Raw genomic sequence first — 20,908 nt, 5'->3', positions numbered from 1 at the left:
CTTTGGGAATAACAACATGCCCACACATTACCACATAGGTAGTACTCCATTACATACGGTAGGAGTTGTTAGGTGTTTGGGGACATGACTTGTTCGTACTGTCGCCGTTGACATTCACGTTGCCAAAGTGGTTGGACACACCTTCTATGTGGGCCACCTTATCCCATATGGTTTCACATCTAGATCGAGTGAGGTCATTGTGCCCCTATATTCATCACAACCATGCTTGGTTACAATGCCACATTTGGGGTGTACCTTACCCGACACCTGCAGCAACTGTACTGGCCACAGAGGTTCCTCACCAAGCAGATCTAGGGACTCACACAGATGCCCTGCACAGTTCAGATGCAGTAACTCCAGCTCTACTCAGTCGCTTACCACCTACTCGGATATGATGTGTGCCTGTTGTTTACAGATATACCCAACCCAGAATTACTGGACATGCTCCACCTCAGGATATCCAACTCCCTTGGACCTACACACTCCAGGGATGTATACCTCAGCACAGATGTTAATAGGACATGCTGGAGGGACAGATTCTTATCCCAGAGGCTCCACTCACTCCAGATTGTAATCCCAGTTTCACATAGGCAGAGCCACCCACTGACCACCTACAGGAGACATCTTGACAACTGTATGGGTGATCATATGTTTACCCCTGGGATATCTTCTGTGTCCCTGCTAGACAGAGGCACACTAGCCTAAACGTACATGGGCTATGTTGCGTGACTTACTATTCACACACACAGTGTAGTAATCTGACAGGGTTGCAAATGCCAAACACACTCTGGCTAGGCTTGTACATGCCCTAGGGCAGATAGCCTAGTATTGACCTCTGAACCTATGCTAATGTTCAGGATGCACAATGTTTATTGCTGATACTGTTTGCAGGTCTTTATCGTATTTGCTTTACCAGTTTCTATGAACAACTTTGGTATCTGCAGAACATATTTGATTATGACAGGGTTCCACTATATTACAGATGTGTCTGTTTTCATATAACTGTGTGCACATGGTGGATTGCTGGATAGTGACAGGTTCCTGGGTTAACACATGCAACTGCCAGATATGCGTGGCCCACTGCTGTACTCAGACATGGCCTAAGTGTGTGAGCATGCCCAGTTCAGGCTTTCCGTGTTTTGTTGCCTGACATTTGTCTCATTTATTCAAGTGTGTGAGCATGCCCAGTGTGACCATTCAGTATGTTGCTATCTGAGGTCCACTACATTTGTTGATGTGTGTGAACATGACCAATATTAACATTTATACTGTGTGTGTTGGAAGTCAGGTTCTGTTCTTCTTGCAGGACTCACTTTTGTGTCATAACTTGACAGGGATTATGCTGTGCCTGCAGGGTTTCCATGAGATACTTTGCATAGATTTATCAACATTCCTTCATACAGGCTAACGACTGCAGTACTGTCATGGTTTAGTGGTTCAGTACTTTAACTATAGTGCACAGTATGCTGGGTTCGAGGCCCATCACTGCTTTATATTTTCATACTGAGCAGACCAGACTGCTTAAGGGCCAGTTAAGCAAATTTGAGCATGTTGGCTTTTGTTCAGCTATGCCCTACTTAGACCAGGCTTGTCCGACATTGCTCAATATTCATCAACATTGTTGGACGTTGCCCAATATTACTCAACATTGACCACAGTTGTGCTAGTTGGTGTGTGCGATTTTGTTTGCATATACTACATAGTGGTAAATGCTGTTTAGCACTGCTTTATATTGCTTAACACATGGCAATCATGCCTTAGGTGGTGCTGCAGGGCTGCCTATGTCGGATGCACATACTACATTCCCTGTACATGTTTGAAAGCAGGTAGTGTCAACTTAGCCATCCCTTTTACTATATGTGCGAGTCAGAGAGAGGTATCATTTCCAGAGTTCCTACTGAGCCAGTGTATGTGCTGTGTGTTGCCTCTTTGCCAAAGCATTCTGGGCACGCCTCTTTCTGCCTACTGGGGCAGGCACAGGTTGTTCCTTCTCCGAGTCACGCTCTGCCTGTGATGGCCTTGGCAATGATGGGGGGCTGTTTGGCCCAGGCCTATGCTGGTCCTGCTGCAGCTGTTTTTGCAGGATCATATTATGTAGCATAGCACATACCATGACAATTTGGGTACATGTAGTTGGTGAGTACTGCAAGGCTCCACCAGATGTGTTCAGGCACTGGAACCGTGACTTGAGCAGACCAAACACATGCTCTATTACATTACGTGTTTGTGCGTGTGCCTCATTATGGCATTCTTGTTCAGGTGTGTGTGCATTTCTGATGGGTGTCATCAGCCATGGCTCCAGTGCATAGCCAGCATCCCCCACTAGGTGACCATGTGGGATGTCCCCATTGGCAAATGTCTGGTCATGGTAGCTTCCAGGGCAGCCTGCACACACATTCAGTATTATGCCCTAGGCATCACACACGACCTGGCAGTTGATGGAGTGGAAGCCCTTGCGGTTGAAGTAGACCCTACCTTGCTCGCCCACTGCTGCTTTGATGCATATGTGCATGCAGTCTATTGCACCCACTACCTCAGGGTATTCCACTATTTGCTGGAAGAGATGCATATTGCTGAACAGTACCTCATGGGAATTGGGGAAATATACATGATCACTGACATGTGCTGACATGGCATCCAGGAACTGGTGCAGTACCCTGGATGCTGATGCCTGTGATGTCCCCATCATATCACCAGTTGGTCTCTGGAAGGTACCTGTTGCTAATATTCTTAGGCCAACACATAACTTGGTTTCCACTGGGATGGGTTCCCCTCTGTTGGTTCTGTGTGTGAGGTGTGGCCTGCACAGCTCAACAATTTTCTGCAGGAGGCCTCTGTCCACTCTATAGCACTCCACTATCTCCAGCTCATGCAGCCCCTGGTAGGTTACTCTGGGCCTGCACACTCTTTTCTGTCTCCTCACTATGGGTTGTGCAGCAGCATTTCCATTGTCACCACCCTCAGCATGTTGCATATGTTGCCTTATAACAGCAATGGCAGCCCCTAACATTTCTTTGTCTCAGTAAAGCTTTTTCAGTTTTCACTTCTATTAGCTTACTGCAGTGTCTGTTGTGAGAAACATAATGGACTGTTGTTTACAGAGTTTTAAGTGCTAGGCTGGGCTGGGCTAGTGTACTGCCTGTGTAATTGCCTGATTCTGATTGTTTTCACCTGCTAGCTCTGCTAGTACTCCCTGGTAGCTTCCTACTATTTGTTGTGCTTCCTTTTTCCTTTCTGTTTCCTCAGGGGGGAGCGCCGTGCACACAAGTGCAAACATGCGCACAGCAGCTAACACATGTGCACACATGCTTACACGGATGAAAACTTGCTTATTCGGGTTAAAACGCACACACACCATTGCAAACACTCTTACAACCCTTTAAACAGCCTTATACATGCTTACTCCATCTTAAACGCACGCTCTCACGCTTACACACCTGCAGTCTGTCTTACTCGGGTTTACAGTCATGCACACACACGCATGCACACTCAGCAAGAAACTTTGGTGTTATCCACGGCATACACCTTCCATTTCTTGCCTTTCCCTAGCCTACCTGTTGACACACCTCTTTCCATGATGTGTAAATGATAGCAGACACATGCCACTCTGCTCCAATGAGCTTCATCTCTTTCATACATACCCCCCCTCGTGATGTCACCTATCTTCTACTCTGTTACTCCCCTTATCCTAATCCTACACTCCAATGACTGTGCTCATTTGGTATGTAAACTTGCGATTCACTTGGGCCATCTAAATTCCACTCTTCCAATTTTCGCTTAGAACTACCTTCCTCGAGCTGTACTGCTGATCTAACCAGCATATCCTATAACTGAAAAGTTCATCTCTACTTGATTCCCAAGTAGACTATTCTCTATCTGTAAAGCCTAGCATTTACTCCTACAGTACTTGCACCTTGATAAAGCACTCTTATTATAGGTAGTACCCCACCAGCCTAAAACCCACTTCCCCCGGAGTCCTTTAAAAGTCTCTTTATCTACTACTTCTAGTATGTCGAGGGATCAGTTGCTAGTGTCCTCTCCAGCTCAACTGGTGAACCTGGGAATATTGAGGCAATGTTACAATTGCCTCATGTACACAGACAATCCTCTCCTTCTCCCACAAAACACAAATACATGCGAGAGATGCAACTATACGGCCAAACTGGAGGCTGAGCTCTCTCAACATAGGACTGGCAAGACCAGACAGGAGGAGAAGGTAACCACACACAATACATACCCAGTCACACATGGTACCATCACAACTTCAAATCATACACATACTCACACAAAGACATACTGGAGGCTCTGATCAAAAATTTACCAAAACAGCAGAGGCCACCAAAGCAGACACCCAAACAACTACCACCTCACGACCCAACACATGCAACACATAGACCACACAGTCAGAGTGTCAAACAGTCACAGCCCTTAAGGCCAAACAAAATGCCAGACACACTTGTCATTGGTGATTCCATAGTCAGACACACTGATGTCCCGCTCACCAGACTGAGTAAAGAGAAGGTCACAGTAAGCTGCCTGTCGGGTGCTAGAATCCGCCACATAACGCAAGCACTTAGGTCTCTCAACAGCAGGTACAAGTACGACTCAGTCATTGTCCACGCTGGTGTCAACGACCTGAGACGTACCTCCTTGGACTACATGAAAAGGGACATCGAGGAGCTCTCTGATTATGTAGCCCAGGCAGGTATGACCCTGACCTTGAGCAGTATCCTACCTTCACCTAGAATGATGCCACAATACAGTGATAAGATGATCAGCTTTAATAATTGGCTTAAATTCTGGTGTCATTCAAAGGGGATCCAATGTCTGTCTGCCTGGGATGACATGCTGGACAAGCCACGCTGCTTAAGGGACGGCTTGCACCTGTCACCCTGGGCTTCGGATATTGGCAAAGGCTCTTGCCACCCCATAGTGCCTTTTTTAGGCAAGGCTCAAATTCTAAACCTACCACCCTAGAACACCAAAAAGGAAAAAAACTAAGGGTAATGCTGCTCAATGCTAGAAGTCTCAATCTCAAGATGCACGCACTCGAGGCCCTTCTCAATATGGAGAACATCGATGTCTGTGCTGTCACAGAAACCTGGTTCAAGGCTCCTGAGAGCACCCCAGCACTAACAGGTTTCACCTCATATCATGTTCCGCCCCAAAATCCGGACAACACCAAGAAAGGAGGGGGGTGTCCATATTCATAAAGGACACCCACACCTCAAGGTTGGTGGCAATGCACGATGCATCGGAGACCATCCAGGTGCAATTAACCATAGGCAAGACTGCTCTGCAATTTGTAGCATGTTACAGGCCACCCTCTCAAACTCAGGAACCTCACATGGCCTTCCTGAAAACATTGGAGGGGATAAATGTATCTCCAAACACCATCATACTAGGTGACTTCAACTACCCTAATATAGACTGGGAACACTACTCAAGCCCGAACACTCTAACCCAAAGATTCCTGGAGTTCATAAACTCAAATGCCATGGAACAACTAGTCACCATCCCCACAAGAGGAGAAAACATACTTGATCTCATCATCACGAACATGGGATCAAAATGTTCAACACCGAAGTATACCCTTCACTGGTGACATTAAATCATAAACTAATCTCGCTGGAGGGCCTCATCACGCCCACCTGAAACAAAAAGACCACAGTGAAAAACTTCTCAAAAGCCGATTTCACACTTCTAAAACTAGTGTGGTCTCCTTTAAGGCCCCTGAGCCAGTGGTAAACATTACTCAAACCGCTGAATCACTTACAAATGCCTTCTACCAGCACCTACAGGACTGCATGGATCAGGCAATCCCAAACAAAAGTAAGACTCTCTGTACCAAAGGCAAGCGTCCAGTCTGGTGGACCCCAGCCATAAACAAGCTCTACAACAAAAGGAGGAAGCTACTACAAGATAGAACAAAATCCTTGAAAGGTAAGACACCTTTGATCATTATAAGTAAAAACTAAGAGCTCTCATAAAATCATCCAAGGCAAATTTTGAGAGAAAATCGCCAAGGACTCTAAAGACAATCATAAGGCCTTCTTTAGCTATGTTAGAAACCTAGGAGGAAACTCCCAGATATGCTCAGAATTAGTTCAAAATGATGTGAAAATTACTGAACCTACACACATTGCCAACATACTGGCTGACAGGTTCAGTGCAAACTTATCCCTCCCCAAAAGGAGAGATATCTATTCCAGAGGATTGTAGCCCCCAAACATCTCCAACGCCCAGGTGAGAACTGCCCTCACTAAGGCAAAAACACAGCATCCATGGGACCGGATGGTGTCCCCGGCTGTGTGCTTCACGAACTCAACGAGGAATTAAACCCACAGTTAGGACAGCTGTTTAATCTTAGCCTCACCTCAGGATACGCACTCAAGGAGTGGCGCCTGGCGACTGTGGTCCCACTTCATAAGGGCGGTGCCTCCACAGACCCTGGAAATTACCGCCCATTAGCTTGACAAACCTTATCTGCAAAGCCATGGAGAGGATCATAATGGAACTCATAAATAAAGACATAGGGAACTTGCAGACTTTGGATCCAACCCAGTTTGGCTTTGTCAAAGGCAGATCCTGCCTCTTAAACTTGGTTGACTTTTTCGAGACAGTCACCAAGGCCATTGATGAGGAAAGGCAGTCCATACAGCCTACCTCGACCTGGCAAAGGCCTTCGACACAATACCCCACTCAGGTATCATCGAAAAACTCATCAGCTTGAATGTAAACCCATACATCACAAGATGGGTTGCAAACTGGCTAAGTGACAGAACCCACAGGGTCAGAGTTGCTGGAGCCATGTCAGACTCAAAGCCTGTCACAAGTGGTGTCCCACAGGGCTCAGTCCTGTGTCCACTCTTGTTCGGCATCTACTTTTCTGAAGTACAAGCAAACACAGGAGGGTTATGGCTGACAAAGTTTGCAGATAACTGCAAACTGGGCGCCATAGTCGAAAACACATCTGATGCAGATATCCTCCAGAAGGGCCTCACAGAAACGGATAACTGGTGCCAGAGCCATGGCCTGAAGTTAAACGCCAAAAAATGCATAGTCATACCCTTCGGGAAAAACATGGTTACCCCTAGCTACCATATAGGTGGCAATCCACTGAGCACAGAAAAAGTCACTAGGGATCTGGGGATCCAGGTTGACAGTAGCCTTTCGTTTGACACTCATGTTGCTAAAGTAGTTAGGAAAACCTTCTATATCGCCCACCTGATCATGAAGGGATTCACATCTAGATCAAGGGAGGTCATCGTCCCCCTGTACTCATCACTCATTAGACCTATGATTGAGTACAAATGTATCTGACCAGACACCTGCTGCAGCTTGAAAGGCCCCAAAAGTTCCTCACCAAAAGGATAAAGGGTCTCAAAAATATGTCTTATGCTGCCCGACTGAAAGAACTCCAGCTCTATTCAGTCTCATACTGCTTGCTCAGAGGTGACCTGTGCCTGACATATAAGGCCATGTCAAACCCAGATTTGATGAATATGCTTCACCTCAAAAAATCTAGATCCCTCAGAACCACAAGGGCGGGAGACTTAAACCTTGACACGGTTATAAATAGAACGTGCTGGAGGGACAGATTCATCACCCAGAGACTCCCTATGCTGTGGAACAAAATCCCGGTACATGTGAGGCAGAGCACCTCTCTGGCCTTGTTCAAGAGGAATCTTGACCAATGGATGGGAGATTGCAGATATACCCCAGGGATTACTTCAGTGTCACTGCCTGACAGAGGCACAGCAAAATGATAGGCATAGTTTTTATTCAAACTAAAGGGGTGGCGAAAGCCACATAACTATGGGCTAGGCTTATAAATGCCCTTGGGCAGATAGCCTAATATGAACCTATGACCTATCCTAACCCTCATTTACATAGGATTGCCTACTAATGCTTGGTTATAACTCTTAGACTGAGCTTCCCCCCTTACCAACCTCTACTCAGTGGCCATGTTGTCTTCAGCCTGCCATTCCCTTGCATTGTACATTAACAATTTAAATAAGATCCACATTTGTGGGATTTAATTTTTAGTTTTCTGGGTTTTAGAGCGCAGCCCATTTGCGCGGTGTTGCGCTACGCTTAAACATTGGAAATTGGAGGAAAAAAAAATATTTTTATTTTCATATTGCATCAGGAAACATTTCCAATGGCCTTATATTTGGTCATTGGCATGCTTCCTGCACTGGATGCAACCTTTATTTGGATCTGTCACAGCTCCGTTTTGCTATTTGCAGAATGGTACTCAGTTGTCAACTGAGTACATTTCTGCAAATAACACTGCTCTTACTCGGGCAGGTTCGGGTTTCCTGAATTGCAAATCTACCTCATTTGCATGCCTTTCACCTGCAATTGAGGTAATTTGGTTATCCCAGCCCTGTCCGTGTAAGAGCCGTTTTAGGAGCTCTCTTGCACGCCCCTGCAGGCTGTTCCTGGATCGCTCATCAAACATGGTGGCTGCATGGAGTCTTACTCTACTCTTAGACTCCGTGCAAGCCATCGTGAATCTGGCCCTTTGTTTATTTTCTTCTATTTTTTTCTTTTTCCTCTTATTTTCATTTTTACAGTCCATCCATAAATGCCCAATATTTTTAAATTTGTAACATTTCAGTCTTCCCATTTTCCCTCACATTCATCATTTTCTTTTATTACAATTACTTATCAACTATCCCTCTTTTCAAAAAAATGTTTTGGGCTGTCCCCAGTAATTTATGACACTCCTATTTTGCTCCGCATTTATCATGCTTGGTATATGTATTATTTTTTCTCTTTCGATTTTTACACAATATTAAAATTAATCTCCCAGTCCATAAACCACCACTTATCATAAACTTTTGCAACATCCATATTTCTTTACATAACATTTTCAATGACCTTTCAAAGTTTCTCTTTCCACCTCTGTTCAAAATTGAACACAATTTTTTCTTTTTTTTTCTCTGATAAATGCTTTTATAACATAAATATTCCATGGGTTACCATGTCTCTCTCTTTTTCATATTCTCCAAGAAAATTTTTCATTAAAAAACAGCCTAATTTAAAATGTCACAAAATGCCTCTGTTAATAAGAATAAATGCTCTTATCCCATGTGCTTTTATACCCAAAGGAGCTATTAAGTTGTCCCACATTTCATGCTTGTCCATTTTTTTGTCTTCTTTACTTTGAATCCTTAACACTTACTTCTGTTTTTAATTTTCTTCTGCCTTTTTTTTGCTATTTCTCTTTTGCCTTCTTTTGTTCTGCTGCATATGTTTTCTTTCCATCTCACCACTATTCGTCAGGATTGTTTCTGCATTCTTCCTTTGTGTTTTCTCCATAATGTCCCCCCATGAAATGTCTCTTTCATTCCCTGTCTCACTCTGCATCATAGGTTCATAGATTAGTACTAAGCTAACTGCCCTTGCAAACCATTTTAAGCTTAGCCAAGTATCCCTTGTGAGACTCAAACCCAGCACTTTGTGTTTGTAAGGCAAACACCTTAACCATTAGGGCACCCTCACCATTTCTTTGAGTAAATCATCCTGCATCCCTGTCAACTGGAGAGTTGGAATTATACATCCATTTGTTGACTCATCTCCATCAAACAGATTCCTTAGAAACATCTCAGAATCCTGTACATATTTTCCAGTCTCAATATTGGCTTTCTCATCCATTTCTCTCAACACTCCATTATCCCCTTATCTCTCCATTTGTCTCCCTATTTCTCTGGGCCACCTAAGTGCCTGGAATAGAAACAAGAGGTGCTCATGCAAAAATGAGTCTCACTCACAACAAAGATGAGTTGGGGAATTTAATTAATGCCTGCCCAAATTTCCTCTAGTAGTATAAAAACCACCATGGGTCTCCTTTGTAAAGAGGCTACTAGTGTAGTGGGACTAACCTGGTCAACACAAGAAAATAAATGTAAAATGTAATTTTTTTTCACATTGAAAATTCATTAAAAATCTGAACATCTATCTATCTATCTACCTATCTATCTATCTATCTATCTATCTATCTATCTATCTATCTATCTATCTATCTACTTCTACTGCAATAAGTCAACACACCACAATGTCAACAGCAAGAATGTCGATCAGGTAAGGTTGGCATATGCAGAAAGTTGACAGTTGTGCTAGATTGATGATTCCTGGCTGAGGGAATATTCCATTTCTCTGGGGACTGTGTGAGCTTGAAGTTAGTATATATAATTAGCAGGGAATTCCCCCGCTCCACAAAAAAAAAACATATGTGATTTTGTTTTCTGTTGGTTGCATATGGCAAACGTTTTACACACACATGTGCAGCTTAGTGCTGGAGTTTCTGTTTTCATCCTTCTTGCTGTCAATATTGTGGTGCATTGAAAGAATGTAACAATCCCTTATTTATCTCTCTCTCTCTCTCTCTCTCTCTATATATATATATATATATATATATATATATATATATATATATATATATATGTCTACTTTCCTTCATCAAATTTACAGTTCATTCAACCATAAATCAATGAACCCACTTTAGTGAAATCTCACAATTACAAAACAGCTCTCTGCCGAATTACATATCTCTGAAACAATCTATAATATATAAAAAAAACACAAACACATTCTCCCATATTTTTGAAGGGGGTCAAGCCCCCCATGTACCACCCATGTGAGGGGCTGCACCCCTAACCCCCCCACAAATTAAATATACCAATGCTGAGATTGCACTACAGTGACAACATGGGTGGATTCCCTGATCCTTACTGTAGTGCGACCCCCATGTGCAAGCTCCAAGTGCTGTAAAATTCCTTTTAAACAACTTCAACATCTTTCAACCTGCCGGCATAGCCAACATGCAACAAAACTAGTGCATATGTCTATTTATGTGTCTCGCACTATCAGCATCACTTTTGCTTAAAGGGAACTCAGCATACTGAGGTTAAGGCATACTGCTCTTTCATTAAAGTGAGTTTGAAGAACCATAAATTCGACGAAGGCAAGTAGACCCATAATCTGGAAGCTGAAAATCCTGAAAATTCAAAATCCTGAAAACTCAAAATCCTCAATCCCAAAAGACAGAAAACACACAGGATACATATACTGACTACAGAGAACACAAAGCAGATTACATTCCACCAAATATAAGCAGGGGAAAGCACCTCTGCGCCCCCTGCTGCTTAAATATATCAACTCCAAGATTGTACTTCACTACACTATCATGAGTTATGTTGTAGTATAGCAAGTTAAAAGGGAATGTTACTAAGGTTACAACAGGCAGTCATGAACACGTAATGGTATGTTTGTCTTTTTTTTCTGTGGAGTGCAATCTTGGAGTTTATATATTTAATTAGCAAGGGGTGTGGGCTTGACCCCTGCCCATACTTGGTGAAATGTGCTATCCTTTGTCTTGTATGTGTTTCTCTGTGTCCTTGTACTGGAATATTGTCATTCTTTATGTCCTGCGTATTTTCAGTATTTTGTGGGTCAGGATTTTGAGTTTTCAGGATTTTGGGTTCCGGATTACGAAGTCTAGGATTGTGATATTTCAGGATTCTGAAGTGAAACTATATATATGTATATATATATATATATATATATATATATATATATATATATATATATATATATATACTGTATATATATATATATATGTCTATATATATATATCTGTATATATATTGATATTTATTTGCTGTATACACTGTGTATATATATATATATATATATATATATATATATATATATATATATATATATATATATATATATATATATATATATATATATATATAGATATATATAGTTACCTATCAAAACATCTACTCTTCATAACATCTAAACTCAAAACATCAAGAACATAACATCTAAACTTCAAAACATCTAAAACTCATAACATCAAATCTCAAGACATTGAAAACTAGAAAACGACAAAGCAACTATAAATAACATCCCACACACTGTTTGCTATGTTTATGCAGGGGGGCAAGCCCTCTTGCACCCCCCACACCCCCTGTAAAATAAATATACCAACTCCAAGGTCGCACTACAGTGAGGTTAGTAAATTAACTTTTTCCCTCACTGTAGTGCAACCGTGGAGTTGGTATATTTAATTTACAGGGGGTGTGGGGGGTGCATGGGGGCTTGTCCCCCTGCATAAACATAGTAAAAACTCTGTGGGATGTTATTTATAGTTGCCTTGTAGTGTTCAATGTTTTGAGATTCGATGTTATGAGTTTTAGATGTTTTGAAGTTTAGATGTTATGGTCTTGATGTTTTGAGTTTAGATGTTATGAAGAGTAGATGTTTTGATAGGTAACCATATATATATATATATATATATATATATATATATATATATATATGTGTGTGTGTGTGTGTGTGTGTGTGTGTGTGTGTGTATGTATATCTGTATACATGGTCTGTAGATACGAATGTAGGGCAGCTTAAAATGTCAAAACAACAAACACTGGACAAGAGTAAGCCAAACACAAGTGTTTTTGCAGGACAGCAACCTCTTCCATGCCCTCACACCCTGTTATATATCCTTGTACTGGAATATTGTCATTCTTTGTGTCCTGTATATTTTTAGTTTTTGTGGTTCAGGATTTTGAGTTTTCAGGATTTTGCGTTCCGGATTATGAAGTTCAGGATTGTGATATTTCAGGATTCTGAAGAGAAGCTGTATCTGTATATATATATATATATATATATATATATATATATATATATATATATAGATATATATATATATAATAAATGTGTGTGTGTGTGTGTGTGTGTGTGTGTATATACATGGTCTGTTTATATGGGTGTAGGGCAGCTTAAAATGTCAAAACAACAAACACTGGACAAGAGTAAGCCAAACACAAGTGTTTTTGCAGGACAGCAACCTCTCCCATGCCCTCACACCCTGTTATATATCCTTGTACTGGACTATTGTCATTCTTTGTGTCGTGTATATTTTTAGTTTTTGTGGTTCAGGATTTTGAGTTTTCAGGATTTTATGCCGGATTATGAAGTTCAGGATTGTGATATTTCAGGATTCTGAAGCTGTATCTGTATATATATATATATATATATATATATATATATATATATATATATATATATATATATATAGATATATATATATATATATATAATAAATGTGTGTGTGTGTGTGTGTGTGTGTGTGTGTGTGTGTGTATATACATGGTCTGTTTATATGGGTGTAGGGCAGCTTAAAATGTCAAAACAACAAACACTGGACAAGAGTAAGCCAAATACAAGTGTTGGTGCAGGGCAGCAACCCCTTCTATGCCCTCACCTTCACATATACATATATATATTAACACCAAGATAGCACAATCCCCGGGGTAATATTCTTCTTCCTGGGTATTATCTCACACACCTGTAGGCCATCTGTCTGCATTGACCAAATGGTGTCAACTAATCAGATGTTGATATAAATGGCCATTCTGCTAACTGCCCACAACCCATGCATAGACGGATGGATAAATAGCTAGAAGAATATAAACTTGTTTTTACTGATGTATTCTACACTAAATCGCAAAATGTACTCAACTGCCAAAGCGATGAAGCATGCACATTTAACCCGAAAGTGAAGATCAGGCTATCAGTATATAACAATGCTGTTTAGTTATGCCACATTTACTTGTTCATATCAAGCAGGCCTCAGGACTGAGCCTAAGTTTTTAAAACATTTCACCAAAGTCCCTAATTACACTTTTGTTTAAGGTTTTTTAAGTCTGTCTTTTTAGTATTGTTTGTTTCTGATGCATTTGCCTTTCCTGGACCCACGTTGGTGTTTCTTGTTCTTGTGTCTTCTTTTTTGGATTGCTGTAATGTCCTTAAGTGTGGACTTGCAGATAGCAACCTGCAGTGGCACCAGTGGATGCAGACTTTCACTGCTAGAGTTCTAGTCAGAATTTCTCACTGCACTCCTTTGCTTCGGGATGTACACTGATTACCAGTCACTGCAAGGTCAGTTTATAAAATCTTGTTTCTGACACTTCATACCCTGTACAATAGAGTTCCTGTTTACTTGTAAGAGCTCCTGGAGCACGTTTCTGATGCACCTACTAAGATTGAGTTAATTAATGAGTTAATTGCAGCAAACCACTAAGAACTGTAGCTTTACTTAGAAAAATCAAAGTTAGCAGTAGTAGAAACTCTTAATTTATTTTCAAGATAAAAGCTTTTGGAATACACCCTTCCTCAGTAATCAATATCAGACTTTAAAATACATCTCATTATATACTTTCTAATGCATAATAGCACATGACTCAGCCAACCAATAAAATAATGCATACAATTATCAAACTATTAACATAAAATATGCAGTAAAACATAAAAAATATTTAAATTTGTAACTATATATATATATATATATATATATATATATATATATATATAAATATAAATAAGCACTTTTAAAATGTCTACTTATATTACTTATATTGCATTTGTTTCTCCACTAAATAAAGTTTTCTAGTTACCATATTATTCAAACCAGGAAACCTATCAGCATCTAGTCTAGATATCCAATTATACTCAACAATATCCAGTTTATTATTTATGTCCCTGCCTCTTATATTTCTATATACAACGTCTAGAACTTTAAATTTAAATGTATGTTTATCACCATATTCGTTAACATGTCTTACTAGAGCATTTGTTATCGCATTTCTTCTTATATCAGACTCATGTTCTATTATCCGATCTTTTAAACGTCTTGAACATTTACCTACATAAAAATATGTGCATCTTGTACATGTACCTAAATAAACAACTAAAGATGTATCACATGCTGCCTGACATATCATATCAAACTTATACTTAGTTATTGGATGCTCAAATTCTAACTAATTGCAAATATTATTGCAACAACTGCATTTGTAACATGGTAGTGTTCCACTTTTAACCCTAAGAGATGTCAAAGTGTTAACTTTAAAGTCTGTATAACAAAGTTGCCTTCTTAAATTCATACTGTTTCTATATGTAAAATATGGCTTATTCACCAGAATGTTTGACAATTGTGGCATAGAGATCAATATCCGCCATTTCCTTTTAATAATATTTTCTACTTCTACAGTCATTCTGTTGTATGCTGTTATATAGCATACCGTAGATATTTTATCATTACTATGTATCACAGGTGACTTATCTATCGATATATCACTAAAAAAGGGGGAGCTATTATCATTCAAGACTAAGATTACCAAGCTAGGGTTGATGATTGTTCCTAGGAGCCAGTATGAAACCTCACTTTGATGAGATGTTTTCTACTTAGTCACAGTCCTCTGGAATTAACTACTTTCCTCTGACAATGACCCTTTTGAATGTTCCTTAAATTACATCTTTGTAAGAGAGTCTACCTAATTCCTAGCAGAAATAAAATTCTTAACTTTTAAAATTTATTTTAATTAATTTATTTTTCTAATATATGGAACTCACACTGCATAAATTATTTATACGATTGTTGTTTGCAGTTCTGTGTTTATCGCCTAGGTTTAGATGGTTAACAAATAAGTAAATAGCAAATAAGTAAATAAACAGGGACTATTTATTAAAGAATTGTGTATTCTCTACAGTGAACTATAACAGTGCATAATGTAGCTCAGAAATAATAAGCTATTTCTGTAGGTGAAATCACTAACATTTCTGCAAAGAATTAATGACATGCTCAAAATTCTGTCTTAGTTTCTTAGTCACACACTGCATTTACATTGATACCCCTAACATCTGGTTTCTCTATTGCTACCTAATATATTATCCCATCTATCAGTTTCCTGAATAATGACAGCCTCTGTTGTGACCCATGCCAAAGGTCTATGAGTGAGTCTATTTTGGGGCAGACTATATATGGTGGGGGGGTGGCTAATTCCTCCCTTAGGCACTTCTAAGGGGGTGACAGCCACCATATATTGAGAATGGACAGCAAAAGATAAGGAGCTCTTATACAACAGCTTGCATGGGATTGTTTTCTTTTAAGCCCTACTTCCAACATATGAGGAGGGTTGATGTCATCAGATGGACATACTATGGAACCTTAAAGATAATACCTCATGTACATAATGACACATTCCTTTACACCCACCCACCACAAGCAGCACCTTCTCCCATTTTGGGCTCAGGGCTTGAAAACTAGCCATATCCTTTGAGTGTCTCCTTACACTCCACATCACCCCTGGAAGAGATCAGCAGGCTAATGACACAACATTCATTTTCTTCTCAGCCGGCTCCAACAGAGATTATATTTACTTTAATTAATCATCCTGGTAGGTTTTAATTAATGACCTGCCATCTTGATAGCCCACAAGTTAGCTGATTCTCATATTCTGGCACTGTCCATTAACCCAAATCAATAAACTAGCATATATTGAGCTTCCTTGTTCATACCTCATCTTATCAAGCTGCCTTGTATAAGTATCTTGCAAATTCAAAATATTTCCCAGTGATTAAAAATGCATATAAATAGATTGCATCAGAGTGCCTAGCTGTTCTGCTGCCAGTTTCAACTGTTCAGAGGTCTGGATCTTTTCTGAATGCTATTTTGCATTGTATTTATCAATGGACACAATTTCATATTTCTATTGTTATCAAGAGCATAACTTCAGTGGCAGAGACAAACTTTATATACATTTGATTTAAGGCTCTTTCTTTCATCACAATGTACTGTGTGTTCACATTTACCATGTCATTATATCTGGGAAGGTCTTTCTACCTTCTTCTGGGCAGGTCATTTTATTTTCAGTATTATGAACTGTTTATATCTATACCTAGCCAATCAACTTTTCTAACTGTTGCTGCTGCATGCACACATTTGGATATCTTGACTGCTACTTCACACCATGCCCTAAGAATTTATTTATTTTATTTATTGACATTTATTAACCAGGTTGGTCCAGCTGGGCTTGTGGCCCATTTTCAATGGAGAACTGAGGAGAAAAGCTCCAAAAAAGACAAACAGTTTACAGACAATCAAACATTTGAGTCAAAAATATGGTCAAAATCAGTTATACAAGAATGTTAGAAAGACAAAGCAGAAATGCATACACGATATATACATATCAATATTTTTACAGACTAAAAATATATTTACATATTTACAAAAAGAGTTAAGTCAAACAGTATTGATTGTAGAATTTAATAAGTATCCACGATAGTGGAGTACTTAGCTGTATGTGGAGGGACTGAAAAGGTATATAGTAGGGTTGTAGGGAGCTTAAGTAGGGGCTTGACAAGGACATATTTTGGAGTTGCGTAGATAAAGTTTGACTTTTTCTTTAAAGTGGGATGGATGAATAATGGAACAAATGTCTCTTGTGGATTTGTTCCAGGCTTGGGCGATGGAGTGTTTATATAGGAGTTTTCCAACTATTTTTTTTGGGTTGATAGATTTGTAGTAGTTGCTGATTAGAGGTACAGAGAGTCTGCAGAAGAGTGTAAAGAGAGATGAAGGAAGAGAGAGCAGGGCAGGATGAAGGTTTGTTAAGAATGAAGTCTAACATTTGAAGTTGTGACAGCAGTAGAAGATGGAGGAATTCTAACCAGTGGAGAGTATTTAGGGCAAGGCAGTGATGTGTATTGTGTGGAGAGTTTGTGATAAATCTAGCTATCTTGTGGTAAGTTTGTTGGAGTTTGTTTAAGGTAGTAGTTTGGATGCTGGTGAGTACGGGGCAGCATATAGAAGGGAGGGGAGGAGAAGAGTTTGTGCAAGGGAGAGTCTGGCATTTGTAGTTAGAATTTTTTTGTTGCGATACAGTAAACCAAGTTTCTGGTGAGTCTTTTTTATACTTTGGGGGATGTGCAAGTTGAATTTGAGTTCATCATCTATGATGACCCTGAGGTGTTTAGTGTGAGCTTCAGGTTGGATAACAGTGTCATTAGAGGAAGTAATAGTAAACATGGATTTGAGGTGATAGAGAAATCGGGGGAAAATAATAAGAGTTTGGTCTTTCTAGGGTTGAGAATGAGTAGATTCCTGGACAACCACTGTTCAGTGGATTGGAAGGCCTGTTGAGTATGAGTGTGGAGATTGGAGATATTGTCTGAGATGGAGATGAGAGTCGTTGAGTTGTCTGAATATTGGATGAGGGATTATTGTTTACAAGAAGTATAGAGATCATTGGTAAAAACATTAAATAGAAGGGGACCCAGGATGGAACCTTGTGGTACCCCGGTTGGGACAGGTATGAATGGAGAAGTGGAAGACAGCCATTTAACAGATTGCTGCCTGCAAGATAAGTAACTGGAGAATCAGGCAAGGGAGGAAAAAGATATATTGAGATATGCAAGTTGAGATAGCAGTAGGGGATGGGGGACTGTATCAAAGGCCTTGGAAAGGTCAAGGAAGAGACATGATATGAGTTGGTTATTGTCTAGGGCCTCAGCAATGGTATGTGTAAAGGATAAGAGGGCAGTAGTTGTGTTGTAGTTGGGATGGAAACCATGCTGAGTGGGAGTAAGGAGGTTATGCTGGAGGAGGTAGTTGAATAGTTATGAGTGGATACATTTTTCGAGAATCTTAGAGAGGGGAGATTGAATAGCTATAGGTCGGTAGTTAGATGGGTCTGTAGAGTTTCCACCTTTATACAGGGGAATAGTGAAAAGGATTGCCATAGGGTTGGGACAGTGGATTCCTGAATAGATCTATTGATTATCATAGATACTGGATAGGCAATGGAGTCAGCAGCAAGTCTGAGGAAGGTAGGATGTAGATTGTCAGTGGAGGGAGAGCAGGGTTTGAGTTTGTGAAGAAGAGATCTGATGTAGGAAGTAGGAACTGGATGTAAAGAGAATAGTTGTTTGTTAGAAGGACTTGGGAGGGGTAGGCGGAGAAGTTGTGTTACAGTTGGAAGGTATGAGTGTTTGAATGGTTTCAATAAAGTATTTATTGACAGTTTCCAGAGGAGATGTATTTGGGTAGGGGCAGTCAGTTGAAGGGCAGCCTGGAGAGAGAATTTTGTTAATAGTATACCAGAACTTGTGAGGATTGGATTTGTTATTGAATTGGGCAGAGTTATAAATGGACTTTTTGTCATTAATGGTTTGTTTTCTGTAAGATTTCTGAGGTGTGTATAATTATGTACCAGAGGTAACTCCTTTGTTTGATCCAGGCTTTCCAAGCTCTATCTCTTTTTAGCATAAGGGACTTAGTTTCTTTTGCGAGACAGAGAGCATAATTGGGTTTTATTCTAACCTTCCTAGAGGGAGCAAGGGAGTTTAGGGTGTTCAGGAAGATGCTATTGAACCTAGTAACTGCTTCACTTGAGAGGGATTTGTTTAAGGATGGGCTAATCAGTGGTGGATAAAATAGAGTTGAATTGGACTACATTAAAATTAGAGAGTTTTCAGTAATTTCTATAAAGTTGGGATTTGGGGGGTCGGATGGTGTATCTAAGGACCATGATGGGGAGATGGTTGCTAAGTTGGTCTGGTAGGGTAGTGGCATTGTGGTAGTGGTGAGGGGAGTTGGTGAGTATCCAGTCAATTATGGAGCCAGAAGATGAGTTTTTATGGAGGTGGGTGGGTGAAGATATCAGTTGATGGAAACCATGCATGTTGATGCTGAGTTGTGGAGAGTCAGTATTAAGTTTAGACTAATCTAGATAAACATTGCCTAAGATGAGGGTTTCATAAAGAATATTCTGGGAAAACCAGGATAAGATATTCTCTAAAGTGGATGAATTGTTTCCAGGAGGGATACATATGGTGGCAATAGTTAATTTTTTGTGAGGGTTAAGATGACAATTAGGGATGATGAGTTCAGCTGGGTGAAAGTCAGGGATGGGTGTGGGGAAAGGTGAGAGATTGAGGCTATTGGAGTGGAGGATGGCTACACCACCCCCTTTTTTTGGGAATCTATCAGAGCTATCAGAGCGATAGATATTATAGCCTTGTAGGATAATTTCATTGTTAGTGATATGTGACTTAAGCCAGGTTTCAGATAAGGAAAGGATGTGAGGGTTTGTATGTGTTATCCAGGCATGGAAATCTGTGATTTTGTTGGTTATGCTTTGAATATTTAGAGGGTATATTGCCAGGTGCTTAGATATGGATGAGTTTAGTGTAAGAGGCTGGGTATAGTGAGTGGTGTTTGGGGAAGGAAGGGAGGTAGAAGATAAGGGGGGTGTTTGATTAAGGGGAAAGGGGGCCAGGTTTGGTGTGGACATCCCTGGATGTGAGTAGGTTATTAGTGGAAAGAGGGATTACAGTAGTACATAAATGTTTGTGTAACTTGGGTTTAAATTTGTATGTAGGAGGGTGGGTTTGCAATATAGACAGTTTGTAAAGAGAAGAGGTGGAGAGTTTGAAAAGGGCTGGGGTGGTATGAAAGTAGGAAGGTGTATAATGCATGTCAAAGGTATAGGTGGTAGAAGAGCATAAACAGAATAAGGAAGGTGTGAGTGATAAGAGGTTAGAGCAGAGAGAAGAAGTAGGACTGAGGTGGTAATGATAAGGTGTATCATTTTTGATGGAAGGTGTAGAGGTTATAGACAGGGTGTAACAGTAGGGGAAGGAAGTTATGTATTTAGAGTCTGACAGAAAGTTGTTTGTCAGTGGATGTTGGGAAAGGAGGGGAAGGGAGTGGATGGTATAAAGGAAATTATAATGGGTTGGGTGGGAATGGGGGTAGGGCAGTGGAGCAAAGTGAGCCAGAGTGGTAGCAAGGACGAATGGAGCAGGGCTAGCCCGAGCTGGAAACAGCTGTTGAGAAAGACAATCAGTGGCCTATTAGGGAGAGAAAGAAGGTAAATTAAGGGTAGAGTATAAGGGAGGGTGAGCTGTTTGAAATAAGTAGATAAGAGGAATCTAAGGTAGAAAGAGAATGAGAACAGAGACAAGAGCAATAATGATTGTAGAGAAAAAGAGTGAGGTAGGTAGAGTAAGGTTTAGTAGAAGAGTCTATGAAATTAGACTTGGA

This window comes from Protopterus annectens, chromosome 1.part1 (genome assembly GCF_019279795.1).
Source record: "Protopterus annectens isolate FY-2018-M chromosome 1.part1, PAN1.0, whole genome shotgun sequence".
Taxonomy (NCBI): domain Eukaryota; kingdom Metazoa; phylum Chordata; order Ceratodontiformes; family Protopteridae; genus Protopterus; species Protopterus annectens.
The sequence above is the reverse complement of the archived record's forward strand: the minus strand, read 5'-3'. Positions refer to the sequence as shown.